The 23,782-nt window shown below is 35.7% G+C and overlaps 1 protein-coding gene across 2 annotated transcripts in view; it reads right to left on the reverse strand.

Moving 5' to 3' along the window:
- Positions 1–23,782, reverse strand: part of NAV3 (neuron navigator 3) — a 371,530-nt gene that overhangs the window by 265,651 nt on the left and 82,097 nt on the right. The gene's annotated exons all lie outside the window — the stretch shown is intronic.

Here is a 23,782-nt window from a genome sequence, read left to right on the forward strand (position 1 = left end):
CTGTCCATGTAAAAGGAAGCCACCTGGACTGATTAATGCAGAAACTTTACTATAAAAATTTGTGTTTCTCTGAGATTTTATTGAATTTGTCATATGAGATACTGTATGTGACAATATTTTGGCATCATTTTGTGAAATAATTGCAAATGCCTTCATGTCTAAGAGATTTTATTTGGGCTGTCATCTCCCATTTAAGCCTCTTGAAATGTGTTTATATGAGAGAACAGAGGCAGCAAATGGAGTTATTACATAGAAATTATAATATAGAATTGAGAAGTGGATTGTTGGCCACAGTTGGCAATTTGACATAGAGATGACTCTTCAGCAGCAAATCATGATACAAAGAAAAGCTGTAACTGTTCAAAAATTTCTCAAAAATAAAATGCTAGTAATTTTTCCAATATTATAGGGCACCTCTTAATGTAAACTAATGTAGTATAATATAATTATAAAGGAAAGAAATGTGTGAAGACTTTTTAATTTCATGGGTGGTTCATATGGATATATTAGTGTATTTATTACAAAGCACACTATGATGTGATGTAACAGAAAAATAAAAAATACGGAATGAGAATAGATGAGAAGAAATGAATAAAAAATATACACATAAAAATGTTATTAGAAGCACTGCAATTAGAACTGAGAACATAATGGAACCTGACCATGAGAAGTAAAGGGGAGGGTCTCCCCTACACAGGGAACAAAATACAGAAAGGCAGAGAGGCAAAGAAATGGGACACAATTGTGAAATCTGTACTTGAGATGGGATGACTAAAATTAGGACAAAATAGGCTGGAAAAGTAAGCTGCATCTCATAGTCATGAGCAGCAAATGCCAAACAAATTGCAAACAAAAAAATTATTTTTTATTTCTAAAAAATAAATACACATTTTTTTAAATAAATAAATCAGAAGTGTAGAAACTAAAAAGTGAAACTCTCACCATCATTTGCAACCCTCTTCCACTTTTGAATAATTTGGTTTGATGAGTTCTAGAACTGATATATCTACACGACGCTTCACCATACTACACCCGTTCACACATATGTTATGTGGGCACAGTAGAAATATTAACCAAATCTGGCTCAAATTTTAAATATAATTCGAGAGTTCAACTTTGTAGGTAAAAGTACTTTAACAACACTTCTAAAAGCCATATTATATATATTTGTCTCATTAGGTTTGATATTACATTGTACATATCAACCCCCCTTTTGAAGGATATTTAACTTGTTTAAATAGATTTCTATTGCATCTAAAGTTGTAAGACATCCTTATATATGTATCTTTGCACACTCATTTGAGTGCAAAAAAAAACCTGCTAAGTTTTTTTAATGGATCATAGGTATAAGCATTTCAAAATCACAACATAGAAGAAAAAAAGAATGCTTCCTTCTTTTAGAAAATATGAAGTGGCATCTAATGCACATCTAGTGGTGATTAAGTTTCCGGAAAGGCAAAAATAATTGGAGGCATCCATTTGCATAAACTGCATAAGAAAACTATATATGACAGCAAAATAGCACCTTTTAAAAATATATCCATGATCTCTAAGTTGAAGGTACTAACGTGTAAAAAAAACTTCTTACATAACTGTCTCCCGAATTAGAACACAAAAACATGATTTCTAGATAGACACTCTTATTTGGTGATCATTTTCCTCGATTAAGATTTTATTATATTGGTATGATAGTCAAATTTTCTTTTTGTATGAATTTACACTGTCTAAGATTTAAAACACTGAGCACAGTCTCCTTATCTACACATCATTCAGACGATGGAATTAAGTGTTTGGCCTTGTAGTAGAAACTTCAGTTAAGTCAGACTTGAATTGTGCCAGATATTTGCATGGTCAGGGAGCCTCAGGGCCATGGGTTGACATTAAAGGATCCACAAAGATAAAGAGAATGAGTTCTGGAGTAAGACAGATTGGGCTTCCAGTTCCAGCAAACCATTTATTACCAGTGATCCCTTGAGCAAATTACCTAACATTTCTAAATCTCAGATTCCTCATCTGTAAAGTAGGGTTAACAATAATACTTACATTATAGGAATGTGTCTGGACTAAATAAGATACAACTTGTATAGTGTCTGTTACAGAGTTAGTACTGAAAAGAAACATCTGCTGTTACTATCATCATTACAACATCTAGGTATATTTTGCTATGATAGCTGTATTGCAAATACTTGCTAAAGTTATTGTTCCACAGAGGTTAAAAAATATTGAGAGGACTGGTAGGTGAAGACAGAAGAAATTGTACTACTTGCTCTCACACTGACTCATATCTCTGATTCCTCCTGCCTTCGAATTCACAAGAGTCACAGAACTTCGCCAATCTGAACTCAGGGGACTCTGTGTAAGATTAAAGCTGCCATGTTTACATTCAGACTGTAATACCTCTATTGTGATACCACCTCCGTAAAACTCAATGTTGCATGGATTTTGTTTTATGAAGTTATTAAATTATGTGAAAATACTTACGCAAATAACAAACAAAATGAAATGTATTAAAAATGAAAACGAGGATAACTTCATTGTCCAAATGCATGTCAACAGTGCCTTAGCCTTTATCCAAATCCCTTCCAGGACAAACTTAGGTGAGAAAATAGATGAGAAACCAGATAATTGGCTTCAAGACCTTGTTGGAAAAGCTTCTAATTTAGCTCATAGACCATTATTTACTTGGTCCAAAATTTCTTCCAGAGGAATCCCAAGTTTAAGGGCTCTGACTTGTCCAGCATCTCTAATAGTTAAAACTTTGCACCGGTCTACGGCCATACCACCCTGAATGCACCCAATCTGGTCTAAAACTTTGCACAGACCATAGCTTTAACTTTAGTTGCAATCAACAAAATCAGTGACTATGTAAATGAATTTAAAGCAAATTTCCACTTAAAAAATAAGGTCTATACACTTTTTAAAATGTATACTTTTAATAAATATGGGCATCTCCTGTAAGTAAAAGATATTTGACATACTTCAGGAAAATCACAAGGGGAAGCTAGTGTCTTCCAAAAAGATGTTATAATCTAGACTGTGAAATATAAAACAATTACAAAGCAATATATAAACATATCTTTAAAATATTATATATATATAAGCATATTTCTGTCTTTTAAATTTTTACATGTGTAAGCTAAAGAAACAGTGGGAAAATGAGGTGTGTATTTAATGAGACAGTCTTCAAGCAAAAGACACGTGATATAAATTTATTTAAAATTATTCATAAACTTAGTACAATGTTCTAATGAGAAAAATACAAACAACCTTTTCAACCATCATTACAATATGTTGCTCAAATAAATACAACAGAATGGTGAATTCAGGTACTGATTTTGGATTTGAACTCCAAAGTTGCCCTTGGTTCATAGTGTGAATTGATTGAATTGTGTCCCCTGAAGTCCTTATAGTAGAAGCTTAATTCCCATTGTAACTATGTAAGCAATAAATTTGGTTTTCTTACAAAGTACCCAGTTCCAAGTTTTCATGTTATAAGCAACAAGAACAGACTATTACAGAAAATTGGTACCAGAGGAGTGGGATGTTGCCTATAAAAATTCTTGAAAATGTGGGAGCAGTTTTGGAACTGGGTGCTGAAGAGAGGCTGGAAGAATTTGGAGGTAAGGACAGGAAAAGCCTAGATGCTGGTAAGGAAAGTTTGGAACTTCTTAGAAACTGGTTAAGTGGTGGTAACCAGAATGCTGTGTAGCCTTCACTTCAGAGCAATGCCGACCTGAAATGTGGGGTCAGAGTTGGAGCAGAGAAACCGCATCAGCACAATGCCAAGTGGAGCCATGAGAGTGGAGATCCCAGAATCATGGAGCTTCTAGTGTGTGACACCAGTCTGTGAGAGCTACAGCATGGTCGCAGACCAGTAAAGCCATAGGAGTGGAGCTACCCGAGGACTTGGGGACCCAACCCCCGCATGAGCGTGCAGAGGTTGTTGACCTGGAGTCAAGATACATGATCTTCCAGCTTTGAGATGTGATGCCTGCCCTGCTGGGTTTCAGACTTGCTTAGGACCTGTTACCACCTTCTTTTCGTCTATTTCTACCTTCTTGAATGGGAATATGTACCCTATGTTTGTCCCACAATTGTATCCTGGAAGTAGATAACTTGTTTTAATTTCACAGATGGGACTTTGGACTTTGGACTTTGGATTTTTTGAGTTGAAACAGGTTGATTGGGGATGGAATGAATGTACTTACCCGCAAGGACATGAATTTTGGGGGTCAAGGTGGAATGGTGTGGATTGATTGAATCGTGTCCCCAAAAGTCCATACATTAGAACCTTAATTCACACTGTAACTGTTGAGGGTGGGAAATCCTATTGTGGTAGTTGAAAGGTGGGGTCATGAACAGGTGATTAAGTTGATGGTTTAATGATGGTCATGGGTGTGGTTCTGAGGGCTTTAAAAGGAGAGCACAGGAAGAGCTATCTCTCTCTCTGCTCTGCCATTTTCTGCCATGTGAGACCCTCGCATTGCTGTAAAGCCACCACCAAAGAAGACCCCCACCAGATGTGTTCCCTGGACTTTGGACTTCCAAAACGGTAAACAATATTTTTTTTCTTATAAATTACCCAGTTCTAAGAATTTATGTTATAAACAACAGAAATGAACTAGTACAGTTCATTACCAGAAAAAAATAATCATACATTTAACCGCTTAACTTTAGTTGAATGTGTCACACAATGTGTGATAATGTATTTTGTAGCATTATGTTATGAACTAATTATAGTTAATTTTTTTTAGTAAAAATATTGGTATAAAAAATATTGGAAACAGTATCAAATTAATCATAATTCAATGTTTGGTAATTTTAGGAAGAAGGTCATTAAGAACTTTAATCATCAAGGTCCTGGCCAAAGCTTCAAGTATGATTTACCTCTAAATATCTGTTTTGATTAACTGCAATATTATGGACATAAATGTCATTCCATGTAATAATTATATTTCAAGAAATTCGGAAGAATTAAAGTATCAAAGGGCTACCAAGAAATACTAGTATAATTATATGGATAATAATTCATTTACAGTACTTAAAAATGATAAAAATCAAAGGTACCATGGCATATGTTATGTTTCATGTTTATCAGTACGAATTTTAGGGCATATTATGCAATAACATGCATTCTTTGAGAAAAATTCTATATCACTGGAATTTCTGCTCTGCCACTTAATAGCTGTGTGGACATTGATTGAACAATTATTTCCTCTTACTGCCAGAATTCAGAATTTTCTCATCTGTAAAACGACAATAATATTATTATCTATGAATGGGATTATTATGAGGATTGAATAAATTCATACTTTGGAACATGGCCTTTCACTTGATATATATTTGTAAATGTTAAATATTATTATTACTAGCTTACTGTTTTAATACAAAATATACTTACATTAATTACAATGAAAACTTTATTAATATTGCTGTAGATTAAATATGCACCAACTCCATTGTAGCTTATATCCCCACGGTAACTGTTGAGGGTGGAAATCAAGTGGGTCTTTGAAGAGGTGATAAGACTGTAGGACCATGCCATAGTGAATGGAATAATAATGGTCGTCAGTGGCATGGTTGTGAGGGCTTTAAAACAGAGTGCATGAGGAATTCTCTCTCTCTCTCTCTGCTCTGCCATTTTCTGCCATGTGAGACCCCTGCGTTGCTGTAAAGCCACCATCAAAGAAGAGATTAGCATGAGAGCCTGAGTGGACTGAGTGAGAAAGATTCACCCTCGATATGGGTGGGAACTATCTAATCTGCTGGGGACTCAGAGAGAATAGAAAACTAAGAAAAAAGGTGAATCACTGTCTTTATCTCCTGGAGCTTGGATAACTCTATTCTCCTGTCTGTGGATAACAGAGCTCTAGACTCTTCAGCTTTTGGGTTCCAGGACTTACGCCAAGAATACCATCAGTTTCCTCGGTTTTGAGGCTCCAGACTTGGACTGAGCCATGCTACTGTCATCCAGTGTGCAACATCCTATCATGGGACTTCTCACAATTGTGTGAGCTAATTCCCCTAATAAATCCCCTCTCATATCATTATAACATATCCTATTGATTCTGTTTATCTGGAGAACCCTGACTAATACACTGACTAAAGATAAATAGGCCAAATGTTTTAGCCAAAAACAGTGTCCAGGTTTCACAGTGAAGGCCTATTCAATAGTTGCTATTACTTTCTTGTTTTCCTTTGAATAATCTCCCAGGATTATCAGTTTCAAAGGAAATAAGAGCACTGTACAGCTCTGAGGTACTTTTTTTGTTAAGAGTATTATTTCAAAGTGGAAGTTTTCACCTAGTAATTTCATAATTTTTATAAGAACAAGAAACTATGTCAATAGAAACAAGAAAGTTGGTACCACAGAAGAGGGGTGTTGCTTATAACAGACACTTGAAAATGTGGAAGTGGCTTTGGAACTTGGTAATGGACAAACACTGGAAGAATTTGAAGGAGTAGGCTAAAGAAAGCCTAGCTGCTGGTGGGAGTTCAGAAAACAAGAACTAGGGAAAGTTCTGGTTAAGTGGTGGCGACCAGAATGCTGATAGAAATATGGATGGTAAAGGCCATACTGAGGGGATCTCAGATGTAAATGAGAAGGGATTTATTGGAAACTGGGGCAAAGATCACTCTTGCTAGAAACTGGCAAGTAATTTGGCTGCATTCTCTTCATGCCGCAAAGTATTATGGAATTGTGAAATTTAAAGATACAGACCCAGGTTATTTGGTGGAAGAAACTCCTAAGCAGCAAAACATTCAGAAAACTTCAAGATTACTCATAACAGCCTATGTTGAATTATGACAGAAAAGGCTTACATAAAGCCAGAATGTATAATTAAAAGGGCAGCAAAGCATAAAGATTTGGAAAATTCGCATCCTGGCCGTGTGGTAGAGAAGCAGAGAGCATTTTCAGAAAAAAAAAAATGCAATGGTTATATGAATATTAAAAAATATTAAATGAATATGAATATTAAATGAATATTAATATGAATATTAAAAAAAGGGATTATCAAGAGAAGGGGAAAAGGCCCTGAAGGCATTACAGAAGCCTCTAGGACCAACCCTTCCAATACAGTCACAGAGGTCTAGGGGGACAGAATGGTCTCAGGAACAGGCCCTAAGAGGGTTCACATCGGGAAGCTGCTTCCTACACCAACACACACCTGCTCTGGCTGCTCCAGCTACAGCTAAATTGGCCCCAGGTGTAGCTGAACCTGCAACTTTAGAAGTTACAAACTGGAAGCCTCGGCAGTGTCCATGTGATGTTAAGTCTGTAGGCTCGCAGAACACCAGAGCTATGGAGGCTTGGGAGACGCCACCCTGATTTTAATGATTTTAATGGGTGTATGGAAAAGCCTGGGGGCCCAGGAAGAGATCGGTTGCAGGGGCAGAGTGACTGCGGACAATTGTCACTAGAGCAATTTGAGCAGAAATATGGGGTCAGAGTTGCAGCAGAAAACTCCCATCAGCATCATGTATAGTGGAGCTGTGAGAGTGGGACCACCATGGTGACCCCAGGCCTGTGGAACTACCAGGATGGAACAGCAGCCTAGGAGAGCTCAAGTGTGGCCTGAGATCAGGCAAGCCATAGGAATGGAACTGCCCAAGGGCTGACCAGAACAGCCTGCAGAAGATGTCAAACACGGAGTAAAGATACATGATTTGACAGCTTTGAAATTTAATGCCTTCCATGCTGGGTTTCAGACTTGCTTAGAAGCTTAGAACCTGTTACCCCCTTCTTCTGGCCTATTTCTCCCTTTTGAATAGGAATACGTACCCTGTGTCCTACCATTGAATCTTGGAAGTAGATAACTTGTTTTGATTTCATAGATGTGACTTTGATCTTTGAATTTTTGAGTTAAAACAAGTTGAGACTTTGGGGACGAAATGAATGTATTTGTTTGTGAAAAGGACAAGAGTTTGGGGGGGGCCAGGGGCAGAATGTAGTGGACTGCATGCCCCCCACCCCCAACCTCATTGAGGCTTAAATCCTCACTGTAACTGTTGAAGGTGGAAAATCCTATTGTGGTAATTTAAAAGTGGGGCCTTGAAAAGATTATTAGATTGTAGCATCATGTCATAGTGAATGGATTAATAATGGTGGTCAGTGGCATGGTTCTGAAGGCTTTAAAAGGAGAGTGCATGAGGAACTCTCTCTCTCTGCTCTGACATTTTCTGCCACGTGAGATCCCTGGGTCACTGTTGCCACCACCAAGACCCTCACAAGATGTGTTCCCTGGACTTTGGACTTCTCAGCCTCTGTAACTGTAAGCAATAAATTTCATTTTCTTTAAAAATCATCCAATTACAGGTATTTTGTTATAAGCAACAGGAACAGGCTAATACAAATATAATGAACCATTATCACTGACAAATTAAGTCTTAGCTATCTGTTCAAATGTAGTTAATCTAACCAATTAAGGAAAACTGCTGCAAGTCATAATGAGCTGTTAGCTTAGTCATTTGCCCTTACGATATAACTTTTACAGTGCTCATTTTTCATTATAAAATAAGAGGGTGAAATAGAAGGCAATATACACAACACCATGATGTTTTTATGCAGTGAGACTGTCATAGTAAAACTTTATGAGAAGTTTTACTTCATCAGAAGAAGATCTATTCTGGTTCTCTGCAGTCAATCTTTTGTTTACTACATGAGGTACACATGTTAAAAAAGAATATGATAACTTATTTTCCATGAGTCCTAAATAATCAAAGAAATGGACAGAAGTAATAGGGGAAAGACGATCTCTTTATTCAAGATAAGAATCTATTTGAATAGAAAGACATTATTTGGTAGCCTGATTAAAAATATTATAAATGTAATCATATAATTTTTAAATATCAGTTAATCTTGCTTTAACACTGCACTTATTTAAAACATTACTGTTTTCCTCAACATACAAGCAGTAGCATTATATTCCTATAAGCACTGCTCCTGGTATATTCAAATTATTGGCACTGCAAAATCAAATAGGCTGCTTTAAACCATAGCAGATAAAAGTTGTGTTAAAAAGCAAGGATCTCAATGGCAATAACTAGGCTTCTACATCTTAAAAAGCAGCAAAAAACTAACCACACAAAGTTAAACTATAAATGGTATATTAGAAGAGTGACAAATGATGTAAGTATTTTTCACACCAAGAGGAAAACTACTACTAAGAGAATTGGAAGGAAGGGAAGGTCCTGAGAACAGACTTAAGGGACCACCTTTTGGGGATGAGTTTCATAGTAGCTTTAAACCTAAGCAGGGAATCACAAAGCACAACCTCTACCACAACAGTATAGGAAAGCAGCAATTTTGTTTCTAATCCCCTGAGAGCTGTATAGAATTGTCTGATAGAAAGCAGTGATCCAAGAAAGCATTTGAAGTCAGGACAGGAAGCATGGACAGATCTGATACAGGAAAGCACAAAGGGCACAGAAGATGTGAGGATAGGTTAACTGAAGTCTGTCAGCCATCATGAACTTCATCACTCACCAGACAGCAGTCTTGGTGGATACTAATGACAATGAACACTCCTGCAGCTGTGACAATAAGTAACCATGCTTGCTACCACTCCCCAACCTATCACCTCAAGGAAAAAGGTGCACAAGAAAAGGGGAAGAATCTGGAACTGAGTAAGTATTTTTCAGGAGTTAAACAAGAAGTGGCTGAGTTACTTTGAATTAGGAGGAAAAAAAATTATCCTACCGTACAGAAACAGAGGCTTGAAAGGTGACTTACACATTTTTTTTTAAGTTGTGATTTTATACATCTCAGTTTTATGACTTAAAAATTCCAGAATGGTTGGTAATGTTGGACAAAGAAGCCTGGAAAATTATGATGTGGGATTAAGACATAATACATGCAAGTTTTAGTTGGTCTGAAAAGTTGATCATAGACTAGATCTTCAGTTGCTATTATAGAACTGATATGACTAAGAGATCTGTGGAGTCCAATCTTGTAATGCTTGAAGAACTTCCAGAATTTCCAATAGTGAGTGTCACATGGTACTATTATGAACCAAATCTACTAAAACCTTTTGATAACATCAAATCATAATCCATGTGATAAATTGTTTATGAAGTTTTTCAAAAATTTCAAATTTGAAGGTTGATTTAAGAGTGAATATTAGTAAGTCAAAAACCCCAGAAAATCAGTGGATGGCCTATAAAGGAAGGTAAACTGTAAAGTAAACATCCCATGTTCATGGTCTAGAAGAATTAATATTGTCAAAATGACCATACTACCCAAAGCAATCTACAGATTCAATACAATGCCTAGCAAAATGCTAGTGACATTCTTCACAGAAATAGAAAAAACAATCCTAAAATTCATATGGAACTACAAAAGGCCTAAAATAGACAAAGCAACCCTTAGCCAATAGAACAAAGGTGGGGGCATCACACTACCTGACTTCAAAGTATACTATAAAGCTATAGTAGTCAAAATAGCATGGCACTGGCATAAAAAAATAACACATGGACCAATGGAACAGAATAGAGAGTCAAGAAATAAATCCACATATATATAGCCAACTGATTTTCAACAAAGGCACCAAGACCATACACTGGGCAAAGGATAGCCTCTTTAATAATGGTGTTGGGAAAACTAGTTATCCATGTGCAGGAGAATGAAACTAGACCCCTATCTCTCACCACATAAAAAAATCAACTCAAAATGAATTAAAGACTTGAAACTACAAAACTACTAGAAGAAATCATTGGGGAAACACTCCAAGACATTGGTCTAGGCAAAAATTTTATGGAGAAGAATTCTAAAGCACAGGCAACAAAAGCAATAATAGACAAATGAGACTACACTGAACTAAAAAGCTTCCATGCAGCAAAGGAAACAATCAACAGAGTGAAGAGGAAACCTTAAGAATGGGAGAGAATTAAATAGACTTATAAAAAAAAAAAAAAAAAAGAATGGGAGAGAATATTTGCAAACTATTCATCTGACAAAGGATTAACTTCTATAAAATACCTGAAAAAATCAAATAACTAGATAGCATAAAAATAAATAACACAATTAAAAAATGGATAAATGACCTGAGTAGACATTTCTCAAAAGGAGACATACAATGGCCAACAGGTATATGAAAAAATGCTCAACATCACTAATCATCACATGAATGCAAATCAAAACCATAATGAGATATCATATCACTGCAGTTAGACTGGCTATTATGAAAAAAACAAAATAACAAATGCTGGCAAGGATGTGAAGGAAGGGGAACTCCTACACAGTTTTGGTGGGAATGTAAATTAATACAACTATTATGGAAAACAGTCTCAAGGTTCCTCAAAAAACTATGAATAGAACTACCATATGATCCAGCAATCCCAGAGCCAGGTATATATCCAAAGGAAAAAAAATCAGTATATCAAACTCCCATGTTTACTGCAGCACTATTCACAAGAGCCGAGATAATAATCAACCTAAGTGTGCGTCAACAAATGAATGGATTTTTTAAAAATGTGGTATATATACACAATGGAATATTTATTCAGCCAAAAAAGAAAAAAAAGAAAAAAGGAATGAAATGCTCTCATTCATGGCAACATGGATGAGTTTGGAGGACATTATGTTAAGTAAATCAGGAACAGAAAGAGAAACATGTTCTCACTCATACTTGGAAGCTAAGAAAGTTGATCCTACAGAAATAGAGAGTAGAAAGGCAGTTACCTGAGGCTGGAAATGGAAGAGAGGAAGGGAGATCGGGAAAGGTTGGTTAACGGATACAGAATTACAACTAGATAGGAAGAATAAGTTCTAGTATTCAACAGTAACGCTAGGTATTTATAAATAACAATAATTTATTATATTTTTAAATGGCAAGAAGAGAGGATTTCAAATGTTCTCATCAAATGATAAATGTCTGTGGTGTTGGGTATGCTAATTAGTCTGATTTGATCATCACACAGTGTATGCATGTATCAAAATATTATGCTCTATCCCATAAATATGTATGTACAATTATGTGCCAATTAAATATATATGGTAAAACAAAAAAATGAAAGTCTACTAATAAAATGAAGTCTACTAATTTTCTTTTACTTTTTCCTTTATTTCTCATGTCCAGTCTCTGACCCAGTTCTGTTAATTCTATCTCTTGAATACCTCTTGACCCTTCTGCTCCATAACTGCCTTGGTTCAACTTCTCATCTCTTACCCAATTTTCTGTAATAGTCCTAGAAACAGTCTCTGAGTGCAGGCAGGCCGAACATTAAACTATTCTATACATTACAGCTAGTGATTTCTTTAAAATGCAAATCTGATCAAGTAATTTACCTTCCTACTGAAAATCACACAATAGCTTTCACCTAACTTCAGAAAAAATGTTTCCAATGAAGCCAATTTATTCCATGTTTAAAAGAGAATTGATTTGGTTCAAAGAAAAATGGCAAAGAAAAAAGGAAAATAAAAAATACAACTATGAGGGTTACAGAAGAATGACTGAAGATTGAGCAATACCACACGAAAGGATGAGCTTTGATAAGCAGAAAGGAGAAAGCCTATTCCACGCAGAATATACAGGGATAGTGAACTCTGCAAAGAAGTGGAGGTATAAAATAGCATGGTGAATTAAGAGAATCATGAATATTTCTATTTCTCCATAGGATACATGGGAATACTAGAAAGAAGAGGATCAGAAGGGCCAGCAAAGAAGAATCACAGGTAAAGTTAAGAAGGTTATATTAAGATTTTTAGGTGAAAATTTATTTATTATTCTTTAGGGTACGTAAAGATATCAGCCATGCTTGTGCTTCTATACTCACCTGAGTGCAGATAAGAAGAACAGTTTAAAGCAAAGACTGAATAAAGGGAGATTACTTAAGAGGCTTACATGATCTAGATGGTGAAAATAATACTTTTCTGCCCTGTATCTTCTACAGAATTGCCCTCATGCCACAAGAACAAAAAAAAACAAAACTCAAATTTTATCTTTCATGATCACAATATATGAATATGAAAAGCCGATGAAAGAATGATACACAATTTAGTAAGAAGAAGTAAATAAAGATACGACCCACAGGAGCCTGCAGAAGGCAATATTAGAGCAATGTAAACAGATTTTCCCACAGAACCCCAGAACAGCTCAGGAAGCATAAGCATCAGATCAAGTGGAAGGTGGGATGAACCAGATCCAAGACATAAGTGATGACCTGCCTCCCCCTCATTCCATCAAGAGCAAGGAAATAGAGCCTCTAGGGAAAATCCAAATTTAGGGTTACCAGACAGGAAGGTGAAGTCATGCAAATGAAAACAGAAGGATTAAATAAAATTATGCATACTGAAGTTGAGACTCCAGCAACTGACGCAAGTTTGGAACTGAATTTATACTGATATTTTAATTTACAACTGCATTTCTCTATTTAAATTTGTAGCCACAATTCATCAGTGTGGAATCCAGTGACACCTCTCTATTTTCATACTGGAAACAGGGAATTTTTAGATGACCAGAAATAGACATAAATGTAAGCTGATACAAAAAGAAGGGTAGGGTTTACTGTGTTAACTACAGTATGTTCTGATCTTTCTCACATACAGTTCTTTATAGAGGAAAGAACTGAGGCCATAATACAACTGTAATCCGTTATCAAATCAAACCAACCAACATTTATTGAGCAGGACTATGCTTGGCACTCACCATGAGCAACACTGAAAAAGATAAGACACGTAGTTTGTCCTTGAGGAGAGAGGGAGGAAACGGGTAGGGAACAATTTAGCCAATTTTTATAACATACCAGGTTGTAAAGGTCATCATCTGCAATGATGACTGCCTAGTCTTTTCCCCATTTTGCATAACTTGTGCCATGCTAGCTACCAAATTCTTCGTCTGAATCATCATTCTCCACGCTCTTGTGAAGACTCCTCAGTGTTCATTTGAAGCCATATATGCATTTTTCTCCAATCCTTCTTGCCATTCCAAATGTGCTAAATACCTTGGCACCTGAGTCAGCATTTTTCTCCTCTAACCCTAAGTAATACAATCATCCTGGGCAATTTCACGGTCAGTGTGGACAATAGATCAAACACTCTGGCAGCAATCAAATACATAATAAAGAACCATCTACTCTGTCTGAAATGCATGAGGCCTGATTAGTGATCTTTTCTCTTACAGAGAATATGACATTATGTAAATTTTTGAAAAAAGAGTTGGATAGTATAATTATATAGCACAATTCTGGTAGTAATTTAAATTTTATTTCATTTAACTTCAATTGCATTTCCACTGCTACCCGCAGCATGACAAGAAAGGGCAACATAACATTCTTTCTGCAAGATGTAGTCTCTACTGATAATAGTATTGAGAGTAAGGAACTATTGTAAACACTTTAAGTGTTTTAACTCATTCAGCCCTCAAAGCTCCCTAAGAGGAAGGTATCACTATTCCATTTTAAATATGAAGATCCTGAAACAGAGAGGTGAAGTATTTTCCCAAAGTTGCAGCAGTGAGTGCTGCAAAGATCCCAGACTTTCTGGCTCAAAATTTGCTAAAGGAAATATTTCATTTATTCATTTAATATTTCATTTATAAATATTTCGTTTATAAGCTTCCTACAATTATTTGCTCTAGCCTCCCACAATTATTCCCACTGCATCTGATGTCCATCTCAAAATATAGGGAAAAAGCTCCTTTATTCGGCTGCTACAGCATCTGACACTTACAGTAAGTAAGCTTTTGGGGAATTGATCCGAAGAGCCTGCAAAAGCTTAATAAAGCAGGTGACAATGTGAGTTAAGATCTGCATATTCAACTGTACCATAGAGTATTAAAAAAAAAAAAGTAAGAAAATTTTCAGTTCCCAACCTTTTCTAGGAAAAAAAAGTGAGAATACTTGACATTCTTTTACCTTCTCTTTGTCTTAGTCTGATAAATTGATGGAAACAGTGCAAATAAATTCAAGGAAAAATTAGTAACTATCCTCCAGAGACCAAATGGCATGCCAGAAAATATGTATAATGATGTGTAATGAAAATATGTGTAATGAAAAAAAAGTTAAAAAGGAATAAACTTGTATAAATCTTAGCAGTTCAGAGTTTCTAGGCTTCTGACCTAGGTATTTCCACTCACATTCCAACAATTAACAGTGAAGAACTGACTGATATTAACATTTAGTGTAGTCAGCGGTTCTCAAAGTGTGGTCTCTGGATCAACACCACCAGAGTCACGTAAGAACTTGTAAATACGCATGATCAGGCCCACCCCAGATGACAGTAAGCTGAGTTTTAACAAGGCCTCCAGGTGATTCTGATGTGTGCTAATGTTTGAGAACAACTGGCATAGATGAATGCTGTTCACAAATTTTGAAAGATTTAATGCTACCACTTTAAACTGTCTTTCAATGTAAAGGGTATCGTATTTCAATGTTAGTGAAAGTAATGAAAGATTCATGGTTTATACAAGTATAGTATTTTATCTCCTAAGTGAGGAGGAAAATAATGAACTAATTTAGAGTACAAAACTATGCTATCTACCCTAAGTGAATCATTATGCAGTATATGTATGCACTGAAACAACACACTATACCCCACATATGTGTACAAATAAGTGGTAAATACACACGCGCGCACACAAGCCTACAGCAGTGCTCTTTGCAAACCACTCATTCCTGTTTTACATCCTTTAAATTGTGAGTGATAAAGGCAGGTATCTATTTCAAAGTTGTTTCAAAGTAAAAAACTATTTATTTATTGAGAGAGAGGTGGCCAAGCTGGTTTCCATTCACTTAGGCTAAAAACGCAGAGCTTGGAAGCTGAGAGAACACATTACCTGCTGTGCTAAAAAGCCACAGTGAAAAGAAATGGAAATAGAAATGCAGCACCCAGAGGTACTACTTCATTGATCAGTTGTTGATGGGCAGCAGTAGCGAAATTTCCAGGAGAAAACAAAAGGACTTTTAAAATATTTGTTTTCTTGCCATCTTTCTTTTTTTCTTGTTACACGAACTCTAAGCAAATGCCAGACTATTTGAAGATTTTGTCGATCCCCAATAGAGGATATCTTATTTTCATAATTTTAAAACTATAATAAATTATAAGAAAACATATATATGACATATGGTGAGATATGTCATTTAGTTTGCTATTTGCTAAGGACTCCTTGATGGATCCAGTGTTTATTCCAATCATACACAATTACATATCGGCTTCCTGTGGGTGGTTTCTCTCCAGTGACATGCTATATCTCCAAATCACCACAGGTAGGGGCTAGATCCACATAACTGCGAGACTATCAGCCAACAGTGGCTGCTACTGAGCGGCTTTATCACACTGCAAAGCAAAATTGGTCAAATAATGAGACAACCACATGACCACAAAGAGAGCATAAAGACTTCAGAAGTCATCACATTAACAGCCACCTTAAACATCTCTGAATTTCAACCTGAAGTCTTTTCATTTGAAATGTATCACAATTGCTCAATAGCTAAGCATTCCACTTAAATTCCTTACAAATTATTAAACTAAATTAATTAAGATGGAAAATAAAAATTGAAAAAACAAAAATACAGACTGCTCATTATATGATTTCATACGATGTTTATATTCAAATACAAGGTAATAAATAAAAATCAAAGATTCTAAATCAGCCATATTTCAACTGTAAGCCTCCAAACAAAATTTTAGTCTGTTTCCATATAAAGCTATTCCTGTGATCAAGGTTGTTCCTCAAGAGATATGTGAAAAGTGCTCTAAAATATTTATTCAGCATGGAAGACAGGAGAAGTAAAAATTCTCATTAGGCAAGGAAGCTTATCTAAGTTGATGTCTCCCCAACCCTCCACCCTTCCCGCTCCTCTACCCACTACATAAATAGAGTTAAATGATTGACGAGTTTCAGAAGTGAGAAGCGTGGAGCCTGGAATCAGAAATGCTGGGCTCCTTTCCCAGTCCCACCACTTACTGCTAGATCTTGAGTTTCTTCCTCTTTAATGTGGGGCTCATATCTTTATCTACCCTGCCTATCTCACAGGATTATTGTGAGGATTAACTGTAACAGAAAACATTTGCAAAAGCAAAATGTGTTCTATAAGGCATCATTATTATAATAAATGGAACAAGCTACCCATGAATTATATTTAAAAACATATTTCCCCAAAGCAAACATACAGTAATGTCAAATAACTGTTACACATATCAGTACTGAGATCAACTATTTTCTGTTTTTAATTACATGAATGAGACACAAAAACTAATTTATTTCCATAGAATAGCCTTTTCTTGAATTTCTTCTCTATGCATATCTGATTTATTACCTAATCTATTCCAGGGAACATTATTCTTGAGCTATGTATTTTGAAAATGGATGGTTGCACAACAACTCCTTACTTTTTATGAAAAGTTGAACAAACCAGGGATGTACTTTCAGCTTCCTCATGACTGGAAGTGCCCCTATTCCCACCCCCTCCCAGAGAGCCTTTTAGCAGCTATTCACCAAAATTTGCACTCTACCTTCCATAGCATAGAATATCCTCTAGCAAGCATCTTCTAACACAGGGACTTCATTTCCATCTTGCCTCTCCTTGAATTTAGGTGGAGAAATGTGGACTAGTTTTCACTAGTGGAATATGAGCTAAGGAATATACACCTCTTCCAAGCCTAGCCCCTAAAAATATACCATATCCTATTCTCCATCCTTTTTGCTCACAGGCCAGCTGGAAGCACATATCTAGGTGGAACAAGAAAACCACATAATGAAAACTAGTGCTTTCTTCAGTCTGAATTGTTGAGCAACTGTACAAAACAAAGCATCCCAACCCCATCCAACGACCAGGAATCATCTCAGACTGTGTGAGTGAGAGATAAACATCTACTGTGTAGAGCCAATGAAATCTGGTAGTTTGTGTAGCAGTTGGTGTAGAGTTAAATCACAGAGACATTCTCCCTGCACCCAAAAACCCTTCACGGAACAACTCCCCTATGTGTGAGAATTAAATTATGACTCTCATAGAGGAATAAAGTCCATTCCCAGTGTTCCTATTTCCCTTGCAGAGACCATTGCCCTATGCCCACGATATTTGCTGAGGACCTTCTCTCCATTCCTGGTTATCTTTTCATTAATTCACTTAATAGCATTGTTTGAGTACTTATTATGGGCTCTTCGTGACTAGAAATTTCTCTCTCTTCCTTTTGAAGCTCTGAGCTTGGATCCCCAATAGTTCCATTCGATTTGTTACTACTGGTCCTGCAGTGGGGGTGTGGGCATAAGTCGGTCAAATTTTCACTGCTGGGATTCGTAGAACTTGATATGTCCTTTCATATACATACATATATGTAAACAATGATGAAAATAGGACTAAGTTCTAAATATATCTAACATCCTAATTTTGCTTTACAATTTACAAATGGGTCATCTCATTTGTTCCTCACGATATTCATTTGGGGTGAATGCAAAAGATTCTATCATCATAGTGTTACTTTATAGAAGAGGTAGTACGGAGTAAGTGGGCTTTTCAGGAAAATTAAACATCACTTATGACATTATTTCTGTGACAGTGGTGGTTCCGAATTTCATTTGTGAGTGTGTATACATGTGTGCATGAGAAATTAAATTCAATGGTTTATAACGTATGTAAAAAACATAAGCAATAGTTTTTAAAAGTCAGAATTCTTCACTATCATAATCTAGTTGGTAGAATTCTGGAATGTAGAAAATGTATTTTTTATTTCTTAAATTGGCTTTAGGCTTCCCATACACCCCTTTGACATTCCTTTATTCTCTTTTTTATGTGCATTTATGTCCTAAACAATATAATTTATATTAATTATAGTATTTAAAAATTAGAACTAAAATAAATACCCAGTGATAGGGAAATTATTATCATCAAATTCTGGTTTATTCATGCTGTGAAATATTAAATAGCCATGAAAAATTTTAAAATATTATACTTGTATAGTAAAATGAAAATGTATGATACAAAAAAATGTAGAATATAAAACAATGTTGTGGTGTACATATAAAAAATACTAGAGTCAAATGCGTGGCATAATAATATTTATAATGAGGGTGATTAGATTATAGATATTTTTCTGTAATATTAAAAACATTCTGTAATGTAATACTTCTTATGTAATTAAAATTGATTTAAAAGTACTACCTCACTAGTATTCTGAGAAAATTAGTGAGAACAGTTAGAGCATTTTTTGGTCTTCTAGGGAAAAAAAAAAAAAGTTGTATTGAGACTTTGTATTCAAATAAGTAATATCAACACTCATTATTATTTATTATTCCCATTGGGAGAACCACAGATAACAAGAGGGGTTTTTGGTTAAGGGACAGAGGCCAAGGGAACAAGAATAAATTCAATGCTGGACAAAGGTAGGGCCAGAACTTGCAGAGTAGTCAGAAAGAGCAAGACACTTGGGAGTGGCCCACTCAGGTCCAGACAGTCAGAGCAACACCTTTGTAGGATAACAGCAGAGTGTGAGCACAGGAGCTGCAAAAGTGTGAGTAACCTCTGATGAGGCATCTTCCCAGAAGGAGAGGAGGGGAGGTGAATAACTAAAAGATCAGGGCATCAGACAAAAACCAGGAAGTTCACAGAAATCCGAGTGACCACAAAAGCGATTAGGAGATTGAAGGGAATTGCTGGCATCCAAAAGGGCAGAAATCTTTTTCTAAACAAACTCTCTGGTTCACAGCTCAAAGATTTTTTTTTTTTTTTAATTTTATCAATATGCAATGTAGTTGATTTTCGTGTCCCTTTACTGATTTTAACACACAGATGCAGGGAACAGTACCAGGGTTATTCTGGCATCTTCCAGGAGAACAGGTAATTGGAACTGATTGCTGAATTAAGGGCTGACAGAGGTAGTATCTTCCCTTTAGCAAATGACCAGAAGCTCTGGCACTTCAAGTTCACTGACATAAAGATTCGGAAATAGAGTTTTGATCTACTTGCCGCTGTTCTACTAAGTCATGAAGGGCCCCCCTTCCCAGGACAGCATTCACTCCCCCATGGGATAGCACCTTACAGATATTATTTCACCTCTCCACTGGACACTATGAGATGGGCACTGCTATCTTCTTTCCACACATGAAACAACTGAGGATCAGAGAGTTTACTGCCTTGCCCAAAGTCACTAAGTAGCGAGCCACAGAGGGAGGTTTGAAACTGCTTCTCTCTCTCTCAATACATTTTCAAGGGCACCATACTATCTTCTCTGTTTGTATAAACAATAAAAAGGGTAACACTAAAATTTTTCAAGTTCTTTGGCCTTGTACTGACTTGTATGCCCAAACTGCTTTTTTAAAGAAGATGTAACTTTAACCCTATGTTTTCCAGTAAACTTTTCACCTTTTCACATTAGAAGGCTCATGTTAACTCCAAGGACAAGAAATTTAGATATGAGGAAAACCTGTCATAAGACAATATTTCCAAGCCAGTTCCAAGCTGCAGCATTGTTTAACAATGCTAACAACAGAATTGTTTTCTGGCTCTAATACATTTAGTTTAATACTAGTCACTATCTGTTGGTTATTCCAGTCTGCCAGTGTCTATGACTGGGTAAGTATAGCTAATTCTGGGTTTCAGGATTATTAAGTGCATTGTTGCTACATGGCTAATCCACATTCTTCCACAGTTCTATCAATAATAAAAATGAAATTTTTATCTTCATCTCTATGACTTCAATAACTATTTTTCAGTTGGTATTGCCTTAGCTGAAGAAGATTTATTAGTCTCTATAATTCCAGATTAAAATTTGAATAAATATTAACATTTATAGAATTCCATATCTTAAATGTACGTTCTCAGTCATTAGATTTATGATGACAGAAAAAAATGTTTTCCATCTTTTCTCAAAATAGCCTAAACTTAAACTTTTTTAAAAGTCTGTTGAATATTTCACATACCTCTAGACTTACATTTTAGCTTCTCCAAAGGCAGATGAGACTTGGGAATGGATGTCCTTTCCACATTCTTGTGATGAGATAGTTAGAAACTCAGTTCTCCAAACACAGACCCAAGTCATTCTATTCTCTTTTGTGACAAGGATATGGACAGATAACTCATATGTATCTGAATGGTGACCTTTAAAGGTCTACTACTATCCACATTTACATGACAAAACAGTCATCAATGTGACCTTATTTTATGAAGATCTTCAATTTTCTCTTTCCCAAGATTAGAGGCATCTCAAGTGTAATTTTTTTTTTTATTGATAACTTTCTTTTTGTGACAAACACTGCTGGTTTACATTTGGACTTACACTTATAAACCAGGTAGAAAGAGATGGCAAATATTTGGCTACATGAGGCAGAAGATGTTTGAGAATTAGTTCAGATGTTTGTACCTGTTTTGAAAACTCTAATTACCACAATATATATTTTCCTAACAATTTATTTTAATTTTCTACAATAGCAAATTGTTTCCAGAAAATTTCTATGAAGCATTCTTTATTCATTAAAATTTATAAGTAACAAGATTATCTAGGACTTACTTCATTTTACAGTCTTTGGGCTTTTGGGCTTTTATTGTTTGTTTTTAAATCTATCTTTTTCATTTTCTCTATGTCTAATAGACCATTGGTAAAACAAAATCCTATTTTTTCAAACATAAAAAAAACTGCTTGATTTGAATAAAGTAAGAAAATTAGTATAAGGCATGATATTCTTCATTCAAATATTAATTATGGGTTTTAGAGTGCTAATTATATATACTCAAGTAACAGTAATAATACACTGAAATATATCAAGCTCTTGCCATGTGCTAGGCACTGTGCTGCATTCTACACAGTTGTAACTAATGCAATTCTCAAAACAATGTGTTAAAGTATTAATATTATTATTATTATTATTATTATTATTATTATTATTATTATTATGTTACAGATGAGGATATTAAGGTTTGGAGATAATAAGCAATTTGCCAAAGATCACACAGTTAGTAAGTGGCTGAGCCTGGACTATTAACTGAGCCTACACTCTGTAGCTCTTAACACTATGCTACATTTTAAATGCATTGGATAAATACTGCTTAAAATGGCTGTAAGTTCTAAACCTACCACATTTACAGTGTCATTTCCAAAAACGAAATATAAAATGATTATTCAGTCCTTCCTTTGTAGAAATCATGGGTTATTCACTTCAAATTCCAATCACCTATCCCCCACAGTGACAAAAAGCCACCAAACAACCAAAGCTCAATTAGGTGTTCGATAAAGTTGAACAAACAGTAGCCCTTTGAGAACCGGAATCCTGTTGATCTAATCAAATACAAAGCAAAGGGAGTATAATTGCCACTGTGAACAGTGTACACACAGATTTTGTCAATGAAAACATTCCTATTCTCATTAAAAAACAGATGTGTGCTAAATTAATATGATTTATTTTGCCTTGAAAGATATAAAGATGTCTTTCAGTGGTTGCTAGGTAACATATTTAAGTTTAAGAAATAAGCTATATTACTGACTTTGCAGTATTATTCTTACATACTTTGGTAAAACAGGATTAAAAAGTAGGGAAATATATAAGACAATGGCTTAGGCTTAATCTGACATAATATCTTGCTTCCTAGTCCCATGTCCAACAATGCAGAGTTGCAATGTGTATGAGCATTTTCAGAAGTTAAACTCAGTACTCAACTCTTACACTCCAATAGCTGAAATCTAATTTGATAACACACATATGGACCCTCTGACAAGGAAGATGTAAATATACCAACTCACATATGTTTGACAAATGTTTGGTGTGACAAATGTTTAAATTCACATGGACACCTGGTCAAGATCTAGCACAGCCAAGAAATCCTTGACCTCACATTGATCCTCACTTTATACTGATCCATGATTAAAAGCCTGCTCTCCATACATCCATTTCTTTTTGTCCAAAGACATCAAATGTTTGTTCTGTTTGTTCCCTTTCTGTGATAGTCATACTCATTCCAAACCCAAGGTAAGGTTTCCAATTCCTCTTTTATCTTGTTGTCTTCAGAAATATTCTTTATTCTATGGTCCCTTTCAACCAGATCCCTGACTCATTCCTTCTCCTTGCCTGAATAAAATATTTGGCCAGTTATAAATATTTTCTGTGATAGATTGCAGTAATGCTCACGATATCTACTCTTCCCATAAATATATAGAGTCTACTTCTCCAACTTTGAAGTGGGCTTGGCCATTTGACTGGTTTTTCCCAATGTTACCTTACCAAACATGATACAAGCACACCCTGGAAATGCACTTGTACAATTGGTTTTGCCTGCTTGCTGCTCCTGGAACCTGAGCTTTCATGTGAACAAACCTGGCCTAACTTGCTGGATGATGAAGGACCTTGTAGAGAGAAGCTCCAGTCATCCCCACTGTATCAGATGACACTATCATAAATCAGCTTTCCCAGAGCCACATAAGTCCCAGGTACAGTCACCTAGCTGATCGGTAGCTTGACCACAAACATACGTGAGCCCATGGAGAAAGGATGAACTTCCCTGATGGGCCCAGCCCAAATGGTCAACCCACAAATTTGTGAACCAGATAAATGGTTGTTGTCTTAAAACACGGAGTTTGGGGTTGGTTTTTTAGAAAAAGCTACCTGATACATTTTCCAATAACTCAAATAAGTGTGGATGTGCTAATAAAATCAGAAGCTGACAGCTCAGGACTGACTGGTTGGCATAAAAGGTCCTTATAACACTGGCTGTAATGATACTCAGCCAAATGATTTTTCTTTATGGATCTAATAGAATGTAGATGTAATATTCAAGCTAATACAGTTTCTAAAAGAAAACAGCCCTGACCAAGGAAACTTGTCCAAAGGAAAGGTCACAAAGTGATGTTTAACATATT

This window comes from Cynocephalus volans, chromosome 12 (genome assembly GCF_027409185.1).
Source record: "Cynocephalus volans isolate mCynVol1 chromosome 12, mCynVol1.pri, whole genome shotgun sequence".
Taxonomy (NCBI): domain Eukaryota; kingdom Metazoa; phylum Chordata; class Mammalia; order Dermoptera; family Cynocephalidae; genus Cynocephalus; species Cynocephalus volans.